Source organism: Hemitrygon akajei, chromosome 15, assembly GCF_048418815.1.
Source record: "Hemitrygon akajei chromosome 15, sHemAka1.3, whole genome shotgun sequence".
NCBI lineage: Eukaryota > Metazoa > Chordata > Chondrichthyes > Myliobatiformes > Dasyatidae > Hemitrygon > Hemitrygon akajei.
Window position 1 is genome coordinate 56,220,441 of NC_133138.1, and position 24,239 is coordinate 56,244,679.

Here is a 24,239-nt window from a genome sequence, read left to right on the forward strand (position 1 = left end):
CTGCCCATAATTAATTGGCTTTCAAAGGCTTTAGACAGACAATCAATATACTAGGAATGGAAGAATATAGATCATGTGCAGGCAGAAAAATATTAGTTTAATTTGGTATGGTGGTTAGCTCAGGCGTGCTGAGTCAGAGAGTCTGTTCCTGCGCTATATTATGTGTTCTATGGTCTATGCTCTAAATGCATTTGTTTGAAGATGGCTTGAACCAGTATTGAACACCCACTGAATCAGGAAATTTCTAACCTGAGGATGGGCACCTATTCTGTGTAGCAGTGCTGATGTTTGTGAGGGTTGGTCCATTGGTCACATCCTTAGAACTGTAATTCTAATGATCAGGTAGAGGATAGATTGCTAAACTGATCTAACCCCTTTGAAAGGTCCCTTGATGCATGACAGTAAGCTAAGCTTGACTGACCTCAGGTAAGCATTCACCTTCTGCGTCCTCTAAATTTGCAATATTGTAACATATGAACAGTAAACCTGGTTTTAGAAGTTTGATTCCACTAAATGACCTGGATGAGGAAATGGCAGGATGGGTTAGTAAATTTGCTGATGACACAAAGTTTGGGGGTTTTGTGGATAGTGTGGAGGGCTGTCAGAGATTGCAGTGGGACATTGATAGGATGGAAAACTGGGCTGAGAAGTGGCAGATGGAGTTCAACCCAGAAAAGTGTGAAGTGGTTCCTTCTGGTAGGTCAAATATGATGGGAGAATATAGTACTAATGGTAAGATTCTTGGCAGTATGGATGATCAGAGGGATCTTGGGGTCCGTGTCCATAGGACACTCAAAGCTGCTACACAGGTTGACTCTGTGGTTAAGAAGGCATATGGTGCATTGGTCCTCATCAACCATGGGATTGAGTTTAAGAGCCGAGTGATAATGTTGCAGCTATATACGACCCTGGTCAGACCCCACTTGGAGTACTGTGCTCAACTCTGGTCACCTCACTACAGGAAGGATGTGGAAACTATAGAAAGGGTGCAGAGGAGATTTACAAGGATGTTGCCTGGATTGGGGAGCATGCCTTATGAGAACAGGTTGAGTGAACTCGGCCTTTTCTCCTTGGAGCGACGGAGGATGAGAGGTGACCTGATAGAGGTGTACAAGATAATGAGAGGCATTGATCATGTGGATAGTCAGAAGCTTTTTCCCAAGGCTGAAATGGCTAGCATGAGAGGGCATAGTTTTAAGGTGTTTGGAAGGAGGTACAGAGGAGATGTCAGGGGTAAGTTTTTTACTGAGAGAGGGGTGAGTGCGTGGAATGGGCTGCCGGTGGCGGCAATGGAGGTGGAAACAATAGGGTTTTTAAGAGACTCCTGGATAGATACATGGAGCTTTGAAAAATAGAGGGCTATGGGTAAGCTTAGGTAGTTCTAAGGTAAGGACATGTTTGGCACAGCTTTGTGGGCCGAAGGGCCTGTATGGTGCTGTAGGTTTTCTATGTTTCTAAAGTTAATGAAAATGAAATTCAGAAGCAGAATTTAATACAGATCCATCATATCAGGGATTAAGTACTTACATCAGGCAACTCATTTTTATCCAGTAAAGACTTACGGTGGATGCTACTTGTGCCACAATGGTACATGAAAAATCAGCTAGCACACACCTGCATCATTGTCGGTCCCACAACGTGTTAAATGGGACATGGCACTACAGTCCAGCCATCTGTTTGCAAAGATTGCTAAAACTGCTTACACCACCTGTACTGACTTATAAGCTTCAGGCTGTGTCAGAAGGGAGGAGTGGGAGGTGTGGAGGAGGAATATACAATAATTTATTGCCATCTTCAGTAAGACAGTTATTGACTCAGCCCTGATGTTGTCATAGGGGGAGCATGCAGTTCAAACATTACCCAAGGTTGGTATTGACCCTTCCCACCCTTTGACCGTGAGGCAGTAACTGATACACCACTGTGATCACCTATTCATTTTGACAGAGCGGTTACTTTCTTTTGATAATCCATAATCTTTCAAAGTCAGAGGAATGTAATTTTTTTCAGGACTCACACAGGCTTTTAATTATTGCCCCATCCATAATTGTCCTTGAGATGGTGGGGAGATGCTTCTTGATCAGCTGTAGTTCTTCTGGTGAAAGTACAACCACCGTGCTAATGCGGATGGAGCTCCAGAATTGATGATGCCACTGGTCAGGAAAGTGTGTGACCCAGCCTCCTATTGCCCTTGTTGGTAGTAGTCATATGTTTAAGGGTGCTGGGAGCATAGCCTGGACAAATTAATGCAGATAGCTCTGACTGCAGTTACTGGAGCCATAGAACTGGGCTCAGTCCTGACATCAGCTGCTGTCTATATAAATAGAACAGCATAGCGTTGTACAGGTCCATTGGCTAACCATGTTGTGCCCACCTTTAGACTTACTACATTTGGCTTTCTGACCAAGTTTGCAAATGACACAAAGACAGGTGGAGCAACAGGTAGTGTTAAGGAAGCAGTGAGTCTGCAGAAGGGCTTGGACAGTTTAGGATCACGGGTATCAAAGTGACAAATGGAATACAGCGTTTGGAAGTATATGGTTGTGCACTTTGGTTGAAGGAATAAAGGCATAAACTGGTTTCTATATGAGGAGAAAATTCAGAAACTGGAGATGCAAAGGGACTTGGGAGTCCTAATTCAGGATTCCTGAAAGGTTAACTTGCAGGTTGAATTGGCAATAAGAAAGGCAAATGCAGTATTAGCATTCATTTCAAGAGGACTGGAATGCAAAATCAAGGGTACACTGCTAAGACTTGGTAAGGTATTGGCCAGACCACATTTGGAGTATTGTGAGCAATTTTAGGCTCCATAACTAAGAAAAGATGTGCAGGCATTGAAGAAGTTAAAAGATGTTTCATGAGAATGATCCTGGGAATGAAAGGGTTAACATACAAAGAGTGCTTAATGGGTCTGGGCTTGTACTCACTAGGGGCTTAGAAAAATGAGGGGGAACCTCAATGATATTCTCTTGAAGGCTTAGGTAGAGTGGAAGAGGAGAGGACGTTCCTGCTGGTGCAAGAGTCTGGGAAATGAATGCACAGCCGCTCCTGGCAGTCCGTTTGATGCACTTACTGTTCTCTATGTGAAAAAAAACCCTATACTTTCCTCTAATCACCTCAAAACTTTATTCTCCCTTACTAGTCATTGCCATCCTGGGAAAAAGATGCTGGTTGTCTATTCTACCTCTTATCATATCTCTTTCAAGTCACCTCTTATCCTCCTTCACCCCAAAGAAAAAAGCCCCAGCTTGTTCAACATTTGTTCATGAAATATGTTCTCTTTTCCAGGCAGTATCCTGGATTATACAGTAGAAGCAGATACATTATGGACATTTAAGAGTCTCTAAAGCTTCCACATCCTTCATTTAATGGAAAGTGCAGGAGTCTTGGGATCCATGTTGCCAGGATTGATCGGTGAGGCTGTTGACTTGTTTTGGGAGACTTTGAGGTTCATGTTGCATGTTTTCCTGGATTCTGATTACTTCCTTTTTGCTGTTTTTGAGTGGTTTGATGGGGGCAATGGATGAGGACTGGGACACTTCAGCGAAAAATGACCCACTGGCTCGTGGTTCAGCGCTGAAATGCTCTAAACGGAATACTACTGGTTTGATGTTTGATATTCTGTGAGTTGTTCACTCGCTTCTTGCTGTTTGTGCAGCTTATTCTTTTATTTTGTGTGTTGGATGTCTGATGTTTTCTTTGAACAGGTTCTGTGATGTTTCTTTGTTTCATGACTGCCTGTGGGAGGACGAATCTCAGAGTTGTATTCTGTGTGTACATTTTGATAATAAATGTACTTTAACTTGGTCTTTTGACTTTGATCAGCAACAGGTTTGAGCCACTACCATCAATATTAAATACACTGTTTTATTGAAGATGATGATATACCTATTTTACCTTTTTTTACTGTGTGGCAGTGAAATGGGCTGCCTCATCCTGAATGTGTTGAGCACCTCGAGAGTCAAGGATGCTGCTGTCATCTAGGAAAGTGGAGAACATTTCATCCTGCTCCTGACTTTTGCCTTGTGAATAATGGACTGTCAGGAGATGAGTCACTTTTCACTAAATACACAGCCTCTGATTTACTCTTCTGGCCATTAATGTGACTGGTCCGGCTGAAGTTTTGGTCATGGTGACTCCTAGGCTATTGATGATTGGAGATGTGATGATAATATTGCTCTTGAACAAGCAGAATCCCCCAGTGGCCACCCATTTTAATTCCACTTCCCATTCCCATATGTCCATCCATGACCTCCTCCACTGTCGGGATAAGGCCACACTTAAGTTGGAGGAACAACACCTTATATTCCGTTTGGGTAGCCCCCAACCTGATGGCATGAACATCAATTTTCATAACTTCCAGTAATGTCTCCACCCTCCTTCACCATTTTCCATCCCCTTGTCCCTCTCTCTCATGTTATCTCCTTGCCTGCCAATCACCTCCCTCCACCCCCTTCTAATGCCAACCCCCTGTTTTCTTTCTTCCATGGCCTTCTGTCTCTTTCGCCAATCAACTTCCTAGCTCTTTGCTTCATCTCTCCCCCTCCAGGTTTCACCTATTGCCTGGTGTTTCTCTCTCCCCTCCCCCCACCTTTTCAAATCTACTCCTCAGCTTTTTCTCTCCAGTCCTGCTGAAGGGTTTCAGCCCGAAATGTTGACTGTGCTTTTATCCATTGATGCTGTCTGGCCTGCTGAGCTCTTCCAACATTTTGTGTGTGTTTCCAGCATCTGCAGATTTTGTCTTCATTGATTGTGAATGACAGGAATGGGTGAGTGGACTCTCTCTTGTTGGAGATGGTCATTGCCTTGTATTTCTATGGCACAAATGCTATTAGCCAATTATCCGCTCATGCCTGCTGGCTGTCTATGTCTTGCTGCGTACAGGGATTGACTATTTCATTTGATGAGGTACAGTAAGTAGAACTGAACATTGTGTAACCATAAGTGAATACCAGTAACTTTATGATGGTCGGAAGGTTATTGATAAAGCAGCTTAAGATGAATGAAGTTGCCCAAGGGATTTCTGCAGTAATGTCCTGAGACTGGGATGACTTATCTCTGAAAGCCTGAACTCCTGTCCTTTGTGCAACGTGTGTCTCTGTCCACCTATTGAGCCTACTGCTACCCATTGACCTCAGCTATACCAAGATGCCTTGATATCACACGTGGTCAAATTCTCCCACGAAGTCAGGTCAGTCACTCACACCTCACCTCTAGAATTCAACTCTTTGGTTCATGTTCAGATGAAGTTGTGAAAACGTCTGGATCTGATTAGCACACACACAAAATGCTCAGCAAGTCAGACAGCATCTATGGAAGGGAATGACCAGCCAATGCTTCAGGCTGAAACCCTTTATCAGGTCATCTTGGTCTGAACTGTAGACTGTTTATTCCACTCCATGGATGCTGCCTGACTTCCTGAGCTCTTCCAGCACTTTGAGTGTGTTGCTTGAGACTTCTAGCATCCACAGAATCTCTTGTGTTCTGGATCTGAATAGGCATGTCAAAATCCAAATAGGAAGAACACTGGCAAGGAAATATAGCTTGAGATCACATTCAACAACACTTTCCATCTGAAAAGATCCAGCAATAAGAAGCACCTGTCTACTATACTAACGTGAGACCTTCCCAAATGGGATGACAGTGTTCCTTGTTACTTACCCGCATTGAATATCTGGATCTAAACCTTCTAGGAATTGAACTGAGACTACAGAGCCTTATTTGTCATGACTATAGGGTCAACCAATCATTGTATTATCCGTGGCAGGTTCTGAAACCAGAAATAAGCAAAGACATTTGTAATTCCAGATAACACAGAGAAACATATCGTTAACCACTTCTGAAATTAATGTTTCAATATATTTATAATTAATTTCTTGCAGGTCTTTTGTTATAGCATTGTTATCTGTAATTTCTACTATGCATATAGACTTAAAATACAAGGAAAGCAGTGAACTTAAGCCTAGAGAAATGGGGAATAGGCTGCATATGTGGGATTAGGATGATTGGCTTTCGTAGATGGTTTGAAGTACCATCTTTCCATGATGTAACTCCATGTGTTTCTATGAATATACATTTTGCTTGAGAAAGTCTTTGAACATAAGTAGTTAAAGATAGATCCATATTTGTTTCTGACCTTCTGCAAATAAAAGGCAGCTGAAAACATTGGCGTCATTTCATGCTGCAATGTGACAGACTCAAACAGCAGTCATCCTGAGCAGAACTAGAAATAAAACGTGTTAAATGAAAAGAACAGGAAATGTCAAAAACATGAGGAATAAAAAGATTAAAATTCCAAGAACATTCAAAGCAATACTGGCAGTCAACATAAAGGATAAAAGCAAAGGCTTATATAAGCACATCAAAAGCAAACAACTAGTCAAAGAGACAGGACTTCATATGGCTGAAAAACTGTATCATGGAACTGACTTTAAAAAGTGACAGCAATGTTTCACATTAGTTGAAAAAGAAATTGAAGGAAGACAAGAAAAAACATACAGAAAACAAGCAGATGATATTAAAATATATTAGAACAACTAATGCTACCTGGTGTTATATCAAAGTTCAAAGTAATTTTATTATCAAAGTACATATATGTCACCATATAACCATAAGATATAGGGACAGAATTAGGCATTGAGCCCATCAAGTCTGCTCCACCATTCCATCATGGCTGATCCTAGATCCCATTCAATCCCATACACCTGCCCTCTTGTCACATCCTTTGATGCCCTGACCAATCAAGAAACTATCAACTTCTGCCTTAAATATACCCATGGACTTGGCCTCCACCGCAGTCTGTGGCACAGCATTCCACAGATTCACTACTCTCTGGTGGAAAAAAAATCATTCCTCCTTACCTCTGTTCTAAAGGGTTGCACCTCAATTTTGAGGCTATGTTCTGGATACCCCCACCATAGGAAACATTCTCTCCACATCCACCTTATCTAATCCTTTCAACATTCAGTGGGTCTCAATGAGATCCCTCCACATTCTTCTAAATTCCAAACAGTACAGCCCCAAAGCTTCAAAATGATCGTCATAGGTTAACCTCTTCATTCCCGGAATCATCCTTGTGAATCTCTTCTGGACTCTTTCCAATGACAACACATCCTTTCTGAGATATGGGGCCCAAAACTGTTAACAATACTCTAAGTGTGGCCTGACTAGTGTCTTATAAAGCTCCAGCATTATCTCCTTTTTTTTTATATAGTCTATTCCCCTTAAAGTGCCAACATTGCATTTGCCTTCTTTACCAAAGACTCACCCTGTAAATTAACCTTCTGGGAGTTTTGCACGAGGACTTCTAAACCCTTCTGCACCTCTGAAGTTTGAACCTTCTCCCCATTTAGATAATAATCCACACTATTGTTCCTTTTACCAAACTGCATAATCATATATTTCCCAACACTGTATTCCATCTGCCACTTTTTTGCCCATTCTTCCAAGTCCTGCTGCAATCACATTGCTTCCTCAGCACTACCTACCCCTCCACCTATCTTTGTATCATCCACAAACTTTGCCACAAAGCCATCTATTCCATTATCCAAATCACTGACAAACAATGTGAAAAGTAGCGGTCTGAGGAACACCACTAGTCACTGGCAGTCAACCAGGGAAGGTTCTCTTTATTCCCACTCGCTGCCTCCTGCCTGTCAGCTATTCCTCTATCCATGCCAGTATCTTTCCTGTAACACCACAGGATTTTATCTTGTTAAGCAGCCTCATGTGTGGCACCTTATAAAATGCCTTCTGAAAATACAAATACAGTCCTGAGATTCATTTTCTTGTAAGCATACTCAATAAATCCATAATAGAACAATAACCATAACAGAATCAATGAAAGACCACACCAACTCAGGTGTTCAACCAGAGTGCAAAAGACAACAAACTGTGCGTATACAAAAGGAAATAATCATGACAAATAAATAAACAATAAATATCGAGAACGTGAAATAAAGAGAGTCCATAGTTTGTGGGAACATTAAAGTGATGGGCCAAATGACGTTGAGTGAAGTTATTTCCTTTGGTTCAAGAGCATGATGGTTGAGGGCTAAAATCTGTTCCTGAAGCTGGTGGCCTGAGTCCTGAGGCTCCTGTACCTTCTTTCTGATGGCAACAGCGAGAAGAGAGCATATCTTGGGTGGTGTGGGTGCCTGATGATGGATGTGCTTGTGTAGATGTGCTCAACGGTGGGGAGGGCTTTACCCATGATGGACTGTACTGTATCCTCTACCTTTTGTAGGATTTTCTGTTTTAAAGGCATTGGTTTTTCCATACCAGGCTGTGATGCAGCCAATCAATATAGTCTCCACTACACATCTGTAGATGTTTATTAAAGTTTTAGATGTCATGTTGAATCTTCACAAACTCCTAAGGTATTAGAGGTGATATGGTACTTTCTTCATAATTGCACTTACATGCTGCACCCAGGACACATCCTCCAGGATGATGATATCAATGGGTCTAAACTTCTGAATCTAAAGGGACATTGGCTGAAAAGATAAAGTTAATCTAAATTTTTTCATACTGCTTCAGAAACAAGAAACATTGAAGAATTTTAGTATTGCCAATGTTGTGTGCTTTTTAAAGGTGGGTGAAAAAGTTTATAAGTGTCAGTCATTCAACAATTTTTATCTCAAGACTTCATATAATGATAATATTCTTCAAGATATACTTCTGTCTTGAAATCATCACCTTACCATTCTTGCCTGGAAATTTATATGTCTTTTCCAAACATATCTCTGTTTTTTAATCTCAGAAAAAGTGTGTAACCTTTAGAACCTTTAGAATAGTTCAGCACATTACAGGCCCTTCAGCCCACAATGTTGTGCAGACCCTCAAACCCTGCCTCACATATAACCCCCCAACTTAAATTCCTCCATATACTTGTCTAGTAGTCTCTTAAACTTCACTAGTGTGTCTGCCTCCACCACTGACTCAGGCAGTGCATTCCACACGCCAACCACTCTCTGAGTGAAAAACCTTCCTCTAATATCCCCCTTGAACTTCCCTCCCCTTAACTTAAAGCCATGTCCTCTTGTACTGAGCAGTGGTGCCCTGTGGAAGAGGTGCTGGCTGTCCACTCTGTCTATTCCTCTTAATATCTTGTACACCTCTATCATGTCTCCTCTCATCCTCCTTCTCTCCAAAGAGTAAAGCCCTAGCTCCCTTAATCTCTGATCATAATCCATACTCTCTAAACCAGGCAGCATCCTGGTAAATCTCCTCTGTACCCTTTCCAATGCTTCCACATCCTTCCTATACTGAGGCGACCAGAACTGGATACAGTACTCCAAGTGTGGCCTAACTAGAGTTTTATAGAGCTGCATCATTACATCGCGTCTCTTAAACTCTATCCCTCAACTTATGAAAGCTAACACCCCATAAGCTTTCTTAACTACCCTATCTACCTGTGAGGCAACTTTCAGGGATCTGTGCACATGTACCCCCAGATCCCTCTGCTCCTCCACACTACCAAGTATCCTGCCATTTACTTTGTACTCTGCCTTGGAGTTTGTCCTTCCAAAGTGTACCACCTCACACTTCTCTGGGTTTAGCTCCATCTGCCACTGCTCAGCCCACTTCTGCATCCTATCAATATCTCTCTGCAATCTTCGACAATCCTCTACACTGTCTACAACACCACCAACCTTTGTGTCATCTGCAAACTTGCCAGCCCACCCTTTTACCCCCACATCCAGGTCGTTAATAAAAATCACAAAAAGTAGAGGTCCCAGAACAGATCCTTGTGGGACACCACTAGTCATAACACTCCAATCTGAATGTACTCCCTCCACCATGATCCTCTGTCTTCTGCAGGCAAGCCAATTTTGAATCCACCTGGCCAACCTTCCCTGGATCCCATGCCTTCTGACTTTCTGAATAAGCCTACCGTGTGGAACCTTGTCAAATGCCTTACTAAAATCCATGTAGATCACATCCACTGCACTACCCTCATCCATATGCCTGGTCACTTCCTCAAAGATCTCTATCAGGCTTGTTAGGCACGATCTGCCCTTTACAAAGCCATGCTGACTGTCCCTGATCAGACCATGATTCTCTAATTGCCCATAGATCCTATCTCTAAGAATCTTTTCCAACAGCTTTCCCACCACAGACGTAAGGCTCACTAGTCTATAATTACCCGGACTATCCCTATTACCTTTATTGAACAAGGGGACAACATTCGCCTCCCTCCAATCCTCCAGTATCATTCCTGTGGACAACGAGGACATAAAGATCCTAGCTAGAGGCTCAGCAATCTCTTCCGTCGCCTCGTGGAGCAGCCTGGGGAATATTCCATCAGGCCCCGGCAATGTCAATTTAATATACCTGCTCCTGCAAGGAACCGGTAAGAATTGGGTAAGGTTTTTATTTTCCTGTTCATCTGTGACGCTTGACAGAGTAAATAAAATGTCTGTCAGGGCTGCAAAGTATTTCTCCCGAAAGATGTAGGAAGTCAGGGAACCTCAAGGCCTTGACCACATAAATGATAAAATGATTAAAAGATTGGTTGTATTTGTCAAATGTACATCGAAATATACAGTGAAATGTATCAAGTTTTGTCAAACTGAATCAGCAAGAATTGTGCTGGGCAACTGTTGTTAAACTCCCAGCACCAACATAACAGAACTACAACTTACTAACCCTAACCACACATCTTTGGAATGTGGGAGGAAACTGGAGCACCGGGAGAAAACCCATGTCACCTCAGGGAGAACATACAGACTCCTTACAGACAGTGGCAAGAATTAAACCACAACCTTACAGCTCCCTCCCTACGCACCATGCTAGTGCAGGAAGAAGGGCTTCAGATTTTCAGATCATTGAGGTTTCTTCCAATTTAGATGGTATCTCTACAAATAGCGTGCTTTGTAACTGAACTGGACAGGAACAAAATCTAAGATTGAAAGGAAGGACAGGAAGGAACAGATTAATAAATGTCAAACAAGAGAAGATCTGTAGATGCTGGAATTCCAAGCAACACAGACCAAATGCTGGAGGAACACAGCAGTCCAGGCAGCATTTACTTCAATGCTAATAGTATTATGAGTAAGGAGGATGAGCTTAGAGCTTAGATCCTGAATCAGTACATGGAATTATGATATTACCGACACAGAGACATCGAACCGTGATGGCCATGACTGGCTGCTCAACATTTCTGGGTTTCATTGTTTAACATTAGATGGGGGGAGGGGTTAAAAGAGATGGAACGATTACACTACTGACAGGGGAGGATGTCACAGCATTAACAAGTGAGAACATTCAGGAGAGCTCATCCATAGAGGTAATTGTTGGGGGGGGGGGAGTGTTCAGAAATAGGATATGTGCAATTATACTGGTGGGATTGTACTATGAGGCTCCCAAGAAGAGGAGGGACTGATATGTAGACAGATGAGAGAAAGGTGCGGGAAGAACAGGGCTGTCATAGTGGGGGACTTGAAATTCCAAAACACAAGAGATTCTGCTGATGCTGGAAATCTTGAGTAACACACGCAAAATGCTGGAGGAACTCAGCAAGTCCGGCAGCATCTATGCAAGGCCTGATGAGCAGGTAAGTGCTCAAGCAGGCAAATAAGAAGGCCAAAGGGGGCCAGGAAATGACCTTAGCAACAGGGTCAAGGAAAATCTCAAGGCATTTTATTCTTATATAAGAAAGAAAGAATAACTGAGAGGGTAGATCCACTCAAGGGTAAAGGAGGGAATTTGTGCTTAGAATCAGAGCATGTAACTGAGGTATTAAATGAGTAAAAAGAGAAAATCTGCAGATGCTGGAAACTGAGCAACACACAAAATGCTCGAGGAACTCAGCAGGTCAGGCAGTATCAAGAAAAAGAGTACAGCTGACGTTTCAGACCAAAACCTGGCTTACAGTGTATAAGGTACAATCAGACAAACTTAGGCTGTTCTGCTTGGAGCATCAGAGGTTGAGGGGGAGACCCAATAGAATTTGTTTTAAATTACAAAAGGCATAGATAGTGTAGACAGCCAGAAACTGTTTGCCAGGGTAGAAATGTCATACACTGGGGGCATGCTTTCAACTTTAGAGTGGGGGACGTGAAAGGCAATGTAAGGGAGAATCTAGAATGGTTTACGTGAGTAGAAGTAGAATCATGCAGATTGTGGAGTTTAATTGATTTTAGATAGATACATGAATATGTCTATGGATAATACGCAGAGGAGGACATACAGCATAAATCATCATCAAAATTGGCATAATATCATGGACCAAATGGCTTGTCCACTGTTGTATTGTTCTATGCTCTATAACAAACGGTTCACACGACAACTTGGGTAAAAGGCTGTGCAGCCTCAAAGGAAAGAAATGCAGAAAGAGTATTCATGAGAAAGAAAGTGTCCATCTAGAGAAACCTTGTAAAGATATCAACCAGAGCATTCTATTGTGTTATTTCATGTTCAATTATTTCATACACAGTGAAAAATGGCAAAATGAAAGGACCTATATTCATGTATTATGCTCACTATGGGCATTTTGGTGGATTTTCAGCAATACTTAGAGGTCATAAAAATTAAATAGATTCCATAGATACGAGATGTGGTGAAACATGAAAAATATTTGCTACTTAGCAATGAAATTGCATCATGATTGAATCTAAATTCAAAACCATTTGGCATTCCTTCCATTATTTTATCAACAGTATCAGCACATTAATTTGAGCTGACACAATAAATGGAATGGTGCTTAGAGATGCAACATCTTTAAGAAGATCTGATTATGTGGCATATGAAGGTCACTCTGAACAAAAACTCAATTGTTAAAGATCAGCATTTGACATTTATGAAAAACAAAATGCACTGATAAACATACCTCTGCTCAGACTTCAACACTTAAAAAAAAAACTATTTATCTTCTTTTTCTCTGGCCTATTCAAGACTATTACAGTTCTTGCATTTTACGTTATGATCATATGTAAGTACTATCATCTCTCTGCAAAAGTATTCTGTGTATGGTTATCTTACCCTGTATTTAACATTTAAGTTGACTGTCAGAAATGCTTGAGTGATAATGTGCAAGAAAATTTGTTTGGTAATTGCTCATTGCATTCAGGATTAAAATCATTTTTTCTCCAGAGAAGATCTGTGTTGAGTCTTGTCTGAATGATGAGTTTTAAAATAAAGCAAAATTGCATATACTTAATGAAGCTATAGATTGCAGTGCTTTCTGATATATGGTAAGGTCAGACAGCTAGTTTGTGACTATCACAGTTCTCTGAATATCTTAATCTGCTACGATAATTATAGTTGATTAGCAAAATGTTTAGCCAGAATTGTGAATACACCTCCCGAGGGAGGAAGAAAAGCAGATGATGTTATTGACAGACTTACCGATGCTTCACCTGAGTAGGAACAAAGTCATTATCTGTCAATATAGGAAGTAAATCAGTTTTTTAATCGAGAGCCTGAGCTCCAGGCTTATGGCTCCAAAGAAACACTGAGTAGGATTTACTATTTCTTTCTTTTAAAAAATATTTTATGTGCAATTTTATTTATTTTTATTTAGAAATAAAGCACGGTAACAGGTCCTTCTGGCCAAATGGGACCACCCATGTGATCAATTAAAATTTCCACCCCTAAAATCATTTACAGTTTATGTTTGTTCTAACTTTTTTTAAAAATTCCAATCTCAGTACATATTTTAGGTCACTTTCATTTGTGAAACAGAGCATCCTTACAAATCTGAACATCTTTACTTCATCCTGTCTCCTTATAAATAACCAATGGTTACAAATTGCCATGGCAGCGGAGAAACAGCAGGTGTACAGTACTGTTAAAAAGACACTATAACTCAGTTTCAAATCCTACCCTCCAGCTCAGACACAGCTCAGTGCATAATTTAGGAGGATTGCTAGGAACACAAGGCGGTACACCAGGTGTGAATGATATGAGGAAAGGTCTTGAAAGGGGGTAGAGAAGAAGCAAGAACAACAAGAGATGGAGATGCCTATCTAATATAGATGCAGTATAGCTTTGAGTTCCATTGACATTCAGTCACCTCCTTGTTCTGCTGACTGGCCATACTAACCCCCATACCCCTTTCACTGCCAAATCTGTTTAAATCAACCCCAACAGCACTAGCAGGCCTCTGGTCACACTCTAATTAAGATGCACACCTCCTACATGAACAGGTCCTACCTTCCCCAAAAACAGTCCCAACGATCCATCTTCCTGCAATATCCCTGATCTTCCTCCATATCTGTTCCTCCAGTTCCCACAGGATATTAGGTAACCTATGGTATAACCCCATCACAGTGATTGTGCTTTTCTTATTCCTGAGTGCTACCAATACAACTTCATGAATGAGCCCTCCAGGATGCCCACTCCGAGTGTGGTCATGACACCCTCCCTAACTTGGTAATACAACTCCCTCACCTCTTTTACATCCCTCTCGATCATGTCTGAAACATCTGCAGCCTGAAAAGTTGAACTTCTCAACCAAATTTCTGTAATGACAACAGTATTGTAGCTTAGCGAACTAAGCCAGCTTCTAAGCTCATTTGCCTTACTTGTTACAGCCCTTGCATTAAAATAAATGCACTTCAGACCATTGTTCCTGTCTCCTTTGTTATCCTGGGGATCTGCTTTTCCTATTAAATCTACATGACACAACTTCCAACTTCTGCTCAATCACTCCACCTCTGACCTAGAGTGCTCCAGTTCCCAACCCCCCTACCATGCTAGTTTAATCTCCCCTCTGAATAGCAGGAACAATCCTTCCTGTGAGAATATTGATGTCCCTCCAATTTAGATGCAATCCAATGTTCTTATACAAATTCCACCTGCCCTTGAAGAGATCCCAAGATCTAGGTCATTAAAGCGCCCCATCCCTCCCACAACAGCTCGGTAACCAAACATTCAATTGTACTATCTTCCCATTTCTGGCCTCACTAGCGCATAACACAGGAGTAATCCTGAGATCACAATCCTAAAGATCGTGCCTTTTAACTTTCTATCTAATTCCCTAACATCTCTATGCAGGATGTCATCTTTCCTCCTCCCCATGTCAATAGTACCTACATGTATCATGATGACCACCTGTTCACCTTCCTCCTTCAGAATAATATTCTGTATCTGCTCTGAGGCATGCTTGACCTTGGGATCTGGGATTCAATACATCATCCTGGTATCTCACTTTCTGTCTCAGTAAAACAGAACCATTCACGGTGTTGCAGAGCTGACCGCTGCTGTTTCTGTAGTCAGGTATTCTGTGCAGAAGCCTTGAAATCCAGTGAGTCTCCGCATCCTGACACACAACTCCCAACAAATTCATCAATTTTCTGAGATCACCAAACATGATACACCTTTCTGACCAACTTCACAAGAACATAACAATCATCAATAATATTCCACCTAATTAACACTTTGAATGTGTATGAACATGCAATCTTAGGACCAAAATGACACCATGGGGCCCAACGCACATACACTGCAGAACCTGAGCCCATTTCTTTGAAATAGTAATGATCCATAAACTAATCCATGGTTATAAATTGCTTTGCCTTATGAAAACATTATTCAAAATAATTCAAACATCTCCTATTAAGTGGCACAAATATGCAAACTGTAGTTCTTTCCCAAACACCAATTGCCCCTGGACAAGAGAAAATACTTTTCCCTTTATTTTGTACAAAACCATTTAAAGCCTGAACTATTAGTTCACTGAGGAGGTAAAATAAACAAAAGAAATCCTTCAAATTCTAAAACATCAAAACCTGCTTGATAGTGAACCTAATCTAAAGTAGCAGAGCATATTTTTTTAAAAACTTTCAAATTATCACAAATTTTACCTCTGTGTCTGCAGATATAATATTTGTTTTCCCAGCAAGTTCTTCATATCAGTGTAATTGGGAGCTCAGTTCACTGACTCTAGTTACTTCTTCCTGTTGTATCCAGTCAATTACTTGCTGCCCTGCAGTGATCACAATAGAGGGATTGTTGATTCACAACAGTAACATTTACTGAAATGGCGGTGACCACTTCACCTCATTAATACATCTTCAACTTCTTCTTGCACAAATGTGGCTCCTCCTGCTACTCTTCACATTATATCATCCTGAAAAATGTGTGCTTCTTCAGCGTTTACCTTAAATTTGCCTTTCCTTCTTTAGAATCTTGCCTTTCAAATGAAAATATTGCTTGTCCATTACAGAACTAACATGATAGTTATTTACATGATTCAACAACAAACAAGCAGAATATACCATCAGCTTGGGCACCGAAGGTGAAAAAAAATAATTCACCAGGCACTTCAATGGAATGATTGTAAAAAATAATTCACATAGAATTGCAATAGAGACATTCTCAAGATGTAGTACATTACATGAGAATTGGATAAGACAGGTTATGATGCTTGGTGTAATATTTTAGCCTGAAGAAAGAACTTCCTAACAGAGAGAATAAGACAGTCAAGGCATTTTTAAGTTTGCAATCTGTAATTAATGGGGTGACATTAATATTATGCTGAGATCTCAATAATTTACAATCTATATTAATGTCTTGGGGATATTCCATGTACACCTCCAGCCCCCAACAGGAACACCTTAAAGCTCTTCAATTCTTTCCTGACAACAGACCCAACTAATTTCCTTCCACCACCAACGTCCTCCATCTGATATAACTAGTACTCACCCTCAACATCTTCTCATATGTTTCTCCTAAATTCTCCAAACCAAAGGTGTGTCAATGGCCACTTGCATGAGCCCCAGCAGTGCCTGCCTTTTCTTTGGGTACATGGAACAGTCCATGTTCCAAGCCTACACTGATAATGCACCTTGACTCTCTCCACTACATTAACATCTGCATTAGTACTGCTTCCTACATTCATCAATTTTATCAACTTTAACTCCATCCTCCATCCTGCTCTCAAGATCACTTGGTCCATCCCCAACAACTTTCTAACCTTTCTTGACCCCTCTCTCTATTTTTGGAGAATGATTATTCACCATCTTTTACAAACCCACTGACCCCCACAGTGAACTTGACTACACCTCTTCCCATACTGTCACATGTAAGATTTCTATTCCTTTTCTCAGTTCCTCTGCTCTCCTGTATCTGTTCTCAGGATGAGGCTTTCTATTCTAGGATATTCAAAATGTCTTCTGATTTCAGAAAGCAGAGATTCCCTTTCACTATTGTCAATGTTGCACTCACTCAGCATGTCTTCCCTCACCCCATTACCCCCACCTATATAACAGCGAATAGGGTTCCCTTTATCCTCAGCTATCACCCCATGAGCTTCTGCATCCAATACATCATTCTCTGTAATTAATGGGATCTCACCATGAGGAACATTTTCCCTTACCCCAGCACCTGCTTTCCTCAGAGATGACTCTGTCCTTGACTCCCTTGTCTGTTCATCCCTCCCCATGTATATCTTCCCTAACATTTACGCCAGCAGCTATTCTAAGTGCTACACTTGCCTCTACAATTCTTCCCTCACCACTATTCACTCCTTGGAGGTGAGACAATACTTCACATGTGAGTCGGTGGTGTCATTTGCCCTGGTGTAAAGGTTAAACCCAATGGGGACTGGAGGGCCACTTCAACAAGCACCTTCGCTCCATCCACCATAACAACCAAGGTCTCAGAACAGCCATTCATTTCAGACCCACTTCCCATTCCCATTTTGACATGTCTATCCACAACTTTCTCTGCTGCTGTTAGAGGAGCTACACTTCACAGTCTGTCTTCATAGTCTTCAACCTGATGGAATCAACACCAATCTCTCTAACCTCTGCTAATTACTCCCTTCTGTTTTCTTACCAACCTTTCTCCCCTCATTCCTGTGGCAATCTCACTCCTTCTTTCCCCTCTTCCCACCCTCACAATCTACACATCACCTACCTCTAGTCCCCCACCTCTTTCCATTTGTCCAATGTCAACTGATCTTTCTTATTAGATTCTTTCTTCTTCATCCTTTTACCTTTTCCACCCAGCTTTTCACTTTGATCCATCCTACCAAACCCACCTCCTTCCCCTGTCTCAGTTGGATTCATCTACTACCTACCAGCCTATGCTTGTTTCCTCCCCCTACCTTTTTATTCTGGCTTCTGCCCTCCTTCTTTCTAACCCTGATGAAGTGTCTTGGTCAGAAATGTTCACTACCCAGATGCCTCTTGACCTGCAGAGTTCCGCCACCATTTTGTGTGTGTTGTTCAAGCTCTCCAGCATCTGCAGTCTCTGTGTTTTCTTAATTACTTAGAAGAAAAGAGTTTGTGTTTTGGGGCTAAAGTTCATCATGACAGAATGACATTTGCTTTATTGACTCTTTGTTGTATTTGCACATTAGGTTTCAGTGAGTCAGATAGTCATAAAGTTGTACAACACAAAAATAGGCCATAAGACCGTGCGTCATAGGAGCAGAATTATGTGATTTGGCCCAATGAGTCTCCTCTGTCATTCCAAGAAGGCTGATTTATTATTCTTCCCAACCCCATTCTCCTGCCTTCTCCAGATAGGTGGGGTGCAACACCACGTATCAGCTAGTTACGTTGTAGTCCTGACATCTCTACCCCAGTATCTCCACAACAATTCTCACCTCCATTCATGCAAAGATAAGACTAATGACCCTCTCCTTACTTCAACACACACAAAATGCTGGTGGAACGCAGCAGGCCAGGCAGCGTCTATAGGGAGAAGCACTGTCAACGTTTCGGGCCAAGACCCTTCGTCAGGACTCACAAAGGATCCTGACGAAGGGTCTCGGCCCGAAACGTCGACAGTGTTTCTCCTTATAGATGCTGCCTGGCCTGCTGTGTTCCACCAGCATTTTGTGTTTGCTGTTTGAATTTCCAGCATCTGCAGATTTCCTCGTGTTTGCTCTCATTACTTCTATGGCTCTTAATGACCTTCAGGTGATTGCCATACATTTAAACAACTCACAGAACTTATAAACCGGATAACTGCCATGGGTCAGAACTAAAGAAGCCTCTTGGACGAGTGGTGAAATGTCTTCCGGACAACTCAGCATGTCTTGTCACCTTGATTCACTACTGATTGATATAGAATGACATGAATGATTGAGAACTGTCATAGACATGTATTCCATCTGCCACTTCTGTGCCCATTCTCCCGATCTCCAGACTCTCTGATTCCTCAACACTACCTGCCCCTCTACCTATCTTTGTATTGTCTGGAATTGTAGCCAAAAAGCCATCAATTCCATCATCCAAATCATGAAAAGAAGTAGTCCCATCACTGATCCCTGTGGAACACTGTAATTCACCTGCAGCCAACAAGAAAATGCCTGCATCATTCTTTCACCTCTCTATAAATGTTAATGAAAGGGGACATACTGTGAGTGGATTTTAATTACCTTTTTTTCCAATTTAATCAAATTTGTCAGCAGTGAAGTTTAATACACCAGCTCATAGCCAAGTTTTTTTTATCTGTCAGAAATTAAAATCAATGTGCTTATATATACTGTATATAATCAATCAATGTACTCAATACTGAGGGTTCACTGGGAACAGAAAAATAAAGGTACAGTGCTGGCAGTATTAACCAGCCCTCTCTGACATTAATGGAGTGGTGAGGTGTGCAAGAAGAGCAGTGTGATTGGCAGGGTGGCTGTTTATTAGTGCCTCTAAAATCAGCCAATTCTACTTATTCTTACTGTGATTTGTTTTACACCTGCACATCACTTAGATGAGAGATGTGTCATAAATAATATCTTTGATATTCTAGTGTGGGAACAATAAAAAATCCCTTCTTTCAGAGTAAGTTTGGCACCTCATCCCTGTCTCTATTATTAAGTGAACTGCTATCTGCACCTGCAGATGGTAAAACGACATTTATAAGTAATTAATTAAATTTCCTCACATTTTAATTAAAAAGTAGATCAATTTTAATTTGCAAGATTGTTGTTTTTCACTTTTTGGATTAACCTACTCAACTATGCATCAAATTCCTTCTGCACAAGGTTCAATCTCCTCGTTAGCTTAATTACATTATAAATATGAGCTAATAATTGTCCAAATAAATGATGTTAACCAATGTTATCTCATCAAGCATTGGATGAAAACATTTTTCAACTGTAGAACAAAACCAGGCAAAAACAAATCAGTGTCTTACCACTAACCAGATTCTTTTCTTTCTCTCCATTGAAATTCACCACCAGGATATTTGGTGTATTTTGGTATCAGTTTACTTGTTAATCCAATACCTAATATTTACAAGGCTGCAGCTGGATTAAGTTGCTGTTATTTTTGAGGAGAATGCAGTCAGACATATTCTTTATTCTTCACTTTCTTCTCAGCCAGCTACCACACCTGCCCAGCATTGCATCCAACCCCTCAACAATATCATCTTCACATGATGGAAAACAACCAATGTGCAAAATACGACAAACCATGCTAATATAAACTAACTTAATTAATCAATAATGTGAGAATGTGAGTTACAGGCACCTTAGTCACTTAGTGAGTCCAAAGGTTCTGGAATCAGTTCAGAGTTGAGAAGGGTGAAGTTATCAATGTTGGTTCAGGGGCCTGATGGTTGAACGATAATAACTGTTCCTGAACTTGTGCTGTAAGACCTAAGGCTCATGTACCTTCTTCCTGATGGCAGTAATGAAAAAACATCATGCCCTGGATGCAGGGGGCCCTTAAAGATGGATGCTGCTTTCTTGTGGCAATGCTCCTTGTAGATGTACTTAGGGGTGGGGAGGGCTTTTACTGTAATGGACTTGGCTGTATCCACTATTTACTGTAAACTTTTCCATTCTTGGGCACTGATGTTCCCACACCAGGCCATGATACAACCAGTCAGGATACGCTCCACTGAGCATCTATAGAGCTTTGTTAAAATTTTAAGTGAGATGCTGAATCTGCTCAAACTTCTAAGAAAGTTGAGGCTCTGTAATGCCTCATAAACACGGGAAAATCTGAAGATGATGGAAATCCAAGCAACACACTTGAGGAGCTCAGCAGACCAGGCAGCATCTATGGAAAAGAGTAAACAGTTGACACTTTGGGCTGAGACCCTTGAGTCCCGATGAAGGGACTCAGCCCGAAATGTTGACTGTTTGCTCTTTTCCATAGATGCTGCCTGGCCCGCTGAGCCTCTCCAGCATTTTGTGCGTGTGTGTTGCTCTGCAATGCCTTCTTTGTGATGGTACTTACAATCTGGTCGCAGGACAGATCGCCTCATATGATAATGCCAACGGATTTAAAGTTACCCCTTCAGCTCTGATACCCTAATGGGGACTGCCTCATGGAACTCCACTTTCTTCCTCCTGTAGTCAATTATCAGCTCTGGCTTTTCTGACGTTGCGTGAGAGATTGATGTTGTGACACCATTTTCAATCCCCCTTCTATATGCCAATTCATCACTGCCTTTGATTCGACCAACATGACATCTTGCTACTGTACTGCCCAATCTTCATGCCCTAGGTTCTCCCCTAATTCTCAGGCCTTACTCTGTTCCTCTTTCAATTTCCTTCATAATCAGCATGACAATACTTTATATAAACAAGTATCTTTTACGAGATGTACATTAACCATCAAATAGGTTCATCTTTCACTTTTCTATTTCTTCCTGCAGTATTAGGTGATAATTCCACTGAGTAATAGTTTATTGCATGTTTACATAAAATCCATGTAAAATGATCAAAACTGGGTGATATATATAAAGAGACTGGGCCAGAGACAGCAATTGAAAAAAATAAAAACTAACAAGTTCAGGTGCCAGAAAGTGCTGGAGATAGTCCAGAGTAGAGAAACAGATTTTCATCAGAACTGGGAAAAGTTAGAGATCAGGAGGCAGAGTAACCCAGCCGATGGATCTGCTGCCTCACATTGCTGGAGACCTGGGTTCAATCCTCAAGTGTAGGGTGCCCATGTTCTCTCTGTGACCGCATGGATTTATTTAATCGCCAGATGCTCCGGTTTCCTCCCACATCCTAATGACTTGCATATTGATGGGGCAATTGGTTACTGTCACCTGCCTGTCACGAATAGTCGAGTGGTAGAATCTGTGGCAGAGTTGATGAGGATATGCAGAGAAAACATGTAAGGTAAGTAGATGAGGGTACTTAATAGTTAGCATGGACTCAATTCTGTCTACTTCTCTCTATGATTCTATAATAAACATCTTTGCCAAGATATAAGGAAAAAGTGAAGGCTAAAATTAGAGTGGAAGGCAAAAGATTAAACATCAAAAGGAATGACAATATAGAGTGAAGGAGGGTGATAATGCAAATGTCAGTCTGAGAACGATGTAAATGGAAAAACAGGAACATTGCTATAAATTATTAAAAAGTACCATAAATGCTAAAATTCAGAAATTAAAAACTGCAGTTACTTATTGTAAAAACAGTGACCTACTTGGGGAATGAGCAGTTGTTCATTGCGTTTTGTATTGGCATTCATTAAAACAAGGTTCAGAACAAAATGATGAGTGTGGGAGAAGAACAGAATTTAAAACAGCTGGTGAATGAAAACCAACTGAATCAACGTGTTCGACAAACTAGGCACCCAATTAGCACTTTTAAGACCTTTAAACATAGGAGCAAAATTTAGCCATTTGGCAATCAAAAATGTATTGACGGCTTTTATTGACTGGAAGAAAGAACAAGCAGTAGTTGACCACCATACTACATCCTGGAGAATGAGGGCCGGGCTCAGGCCTCAATCGCCTTTATACCGGGGTCTGTGGGAGGAGCCACAGGAGCAGTCAGCAGTGGGCGTGTCCAGACAGGTATATGTAGTTCACCACAGTGTCCATCTATTCTGAGGCTGTGACCTCTGGTCTTAGATTCACCCACTATAGGAAACATCCCCTCCACATCCACTCTCTCTAGGCCTTTCCATATTTGATAGGTTTCAATAAGATCCCTCCTTGTTCTTCTAAACTTCAGCAAATACAGGCTCAGAGCCATCAAACACTCCTCATATGTTAACCCTTTTATTCCTGGAATCATTCTCATGAACCTTCTCAGGAGCATCTCCACTGCCAGAGTATCTTTTCTTAGATAAGGGGCCCAAAACTGCTCACAATACTCCAAGTGCAGTTTGACCAATGCCTTATAAAGCCTCTGCTTTATATTCTTGCTCTTATATTCTAGTCCTCTTGAAACTAATACTAATATTGCATTTATCTCCCTTACCACCAACTCAACCTGCAAGTTAACCTTTAGGGAATCCTGCACAAGGACTCTTTGTGCCTCTAAGTTTTGAATTTTCTCCCCAGTTTGTCTGCCTAATTTTGATAAAACCATATGATGAGTTGTGAATCCAGCATATTACAGTAAGTTGACAAATGTACAACTAGATTAATACAGGTGTCCCCCAGTTTATAAATATTCGCTTTACGCCGCTTCACTTTTACAAAAGACCTACATTAGTAACCTGCTTTCGCATTACAAAGAGGATTTTCGCTTTTACGAAAATTTTTCCCACATAAATTAATGGTTCTTCGTTTTATGCCATTTCAGCTTAAGAAAGGTTTCATAGGAACACTCTACCTTTGTAAAAAGGGGACACCTGTACTTCACCTGGGGCTCCATATAAAGCAAAGGGGCAGATGTCACTTCTTGAGATGTGGCATGGGAAAGTGTTGTGGAATTGGGAGAGAGTGCTGATGGAGATGAAGGAGCGAACCTGAGGAAACTGTTCATTCAGTACATTGAAAGGCAAAGTGTGTCTACTAGTGGTAAGATGCTGTTGGTGTCAGAAATTACAAAGCATTATCCATTGACTATAGAGATTGTCAGGATAAGCATTCCTTATTGTGGCTTTAGGATCTAAGTGAAGAGATGACAGCAAAGTTTGGAAAATGGAATGGACCTGACTGAGATCCTCGCTGAATATATTAAAAACTGTGTAAAGGGAAAAACATATCAGACCTAGAATACAGAGCATACCAATTTGTACAAACTTTGCTTCTTGTGTCCTTCATCTATTTCCTTCTGTTCCCTTCATATTTATGTGTCTATTCAAAACTGTTTCAACTCCACCAAAGTGTGTGCTTCCACTGCAACTGCTAGTAACCCATTCCATGCACCCACCAATCTCTGTGTAAAAAAATGTCTCTCAGATCACCTTTATACTCCCCACTCCCAAACCCCTGGGAAAATACTCTGACTGTGAACCTGTGCCTCTAATTATTTTAAAAACCTATATCATGTCTCCCCCACAGCCTGCAATGGCTCATGGAGAACAAGTCAAGTTTGTCCAATATGGCCTTAGAGCTCACGCCCTCTAATCCAGGCAGCACTGCCG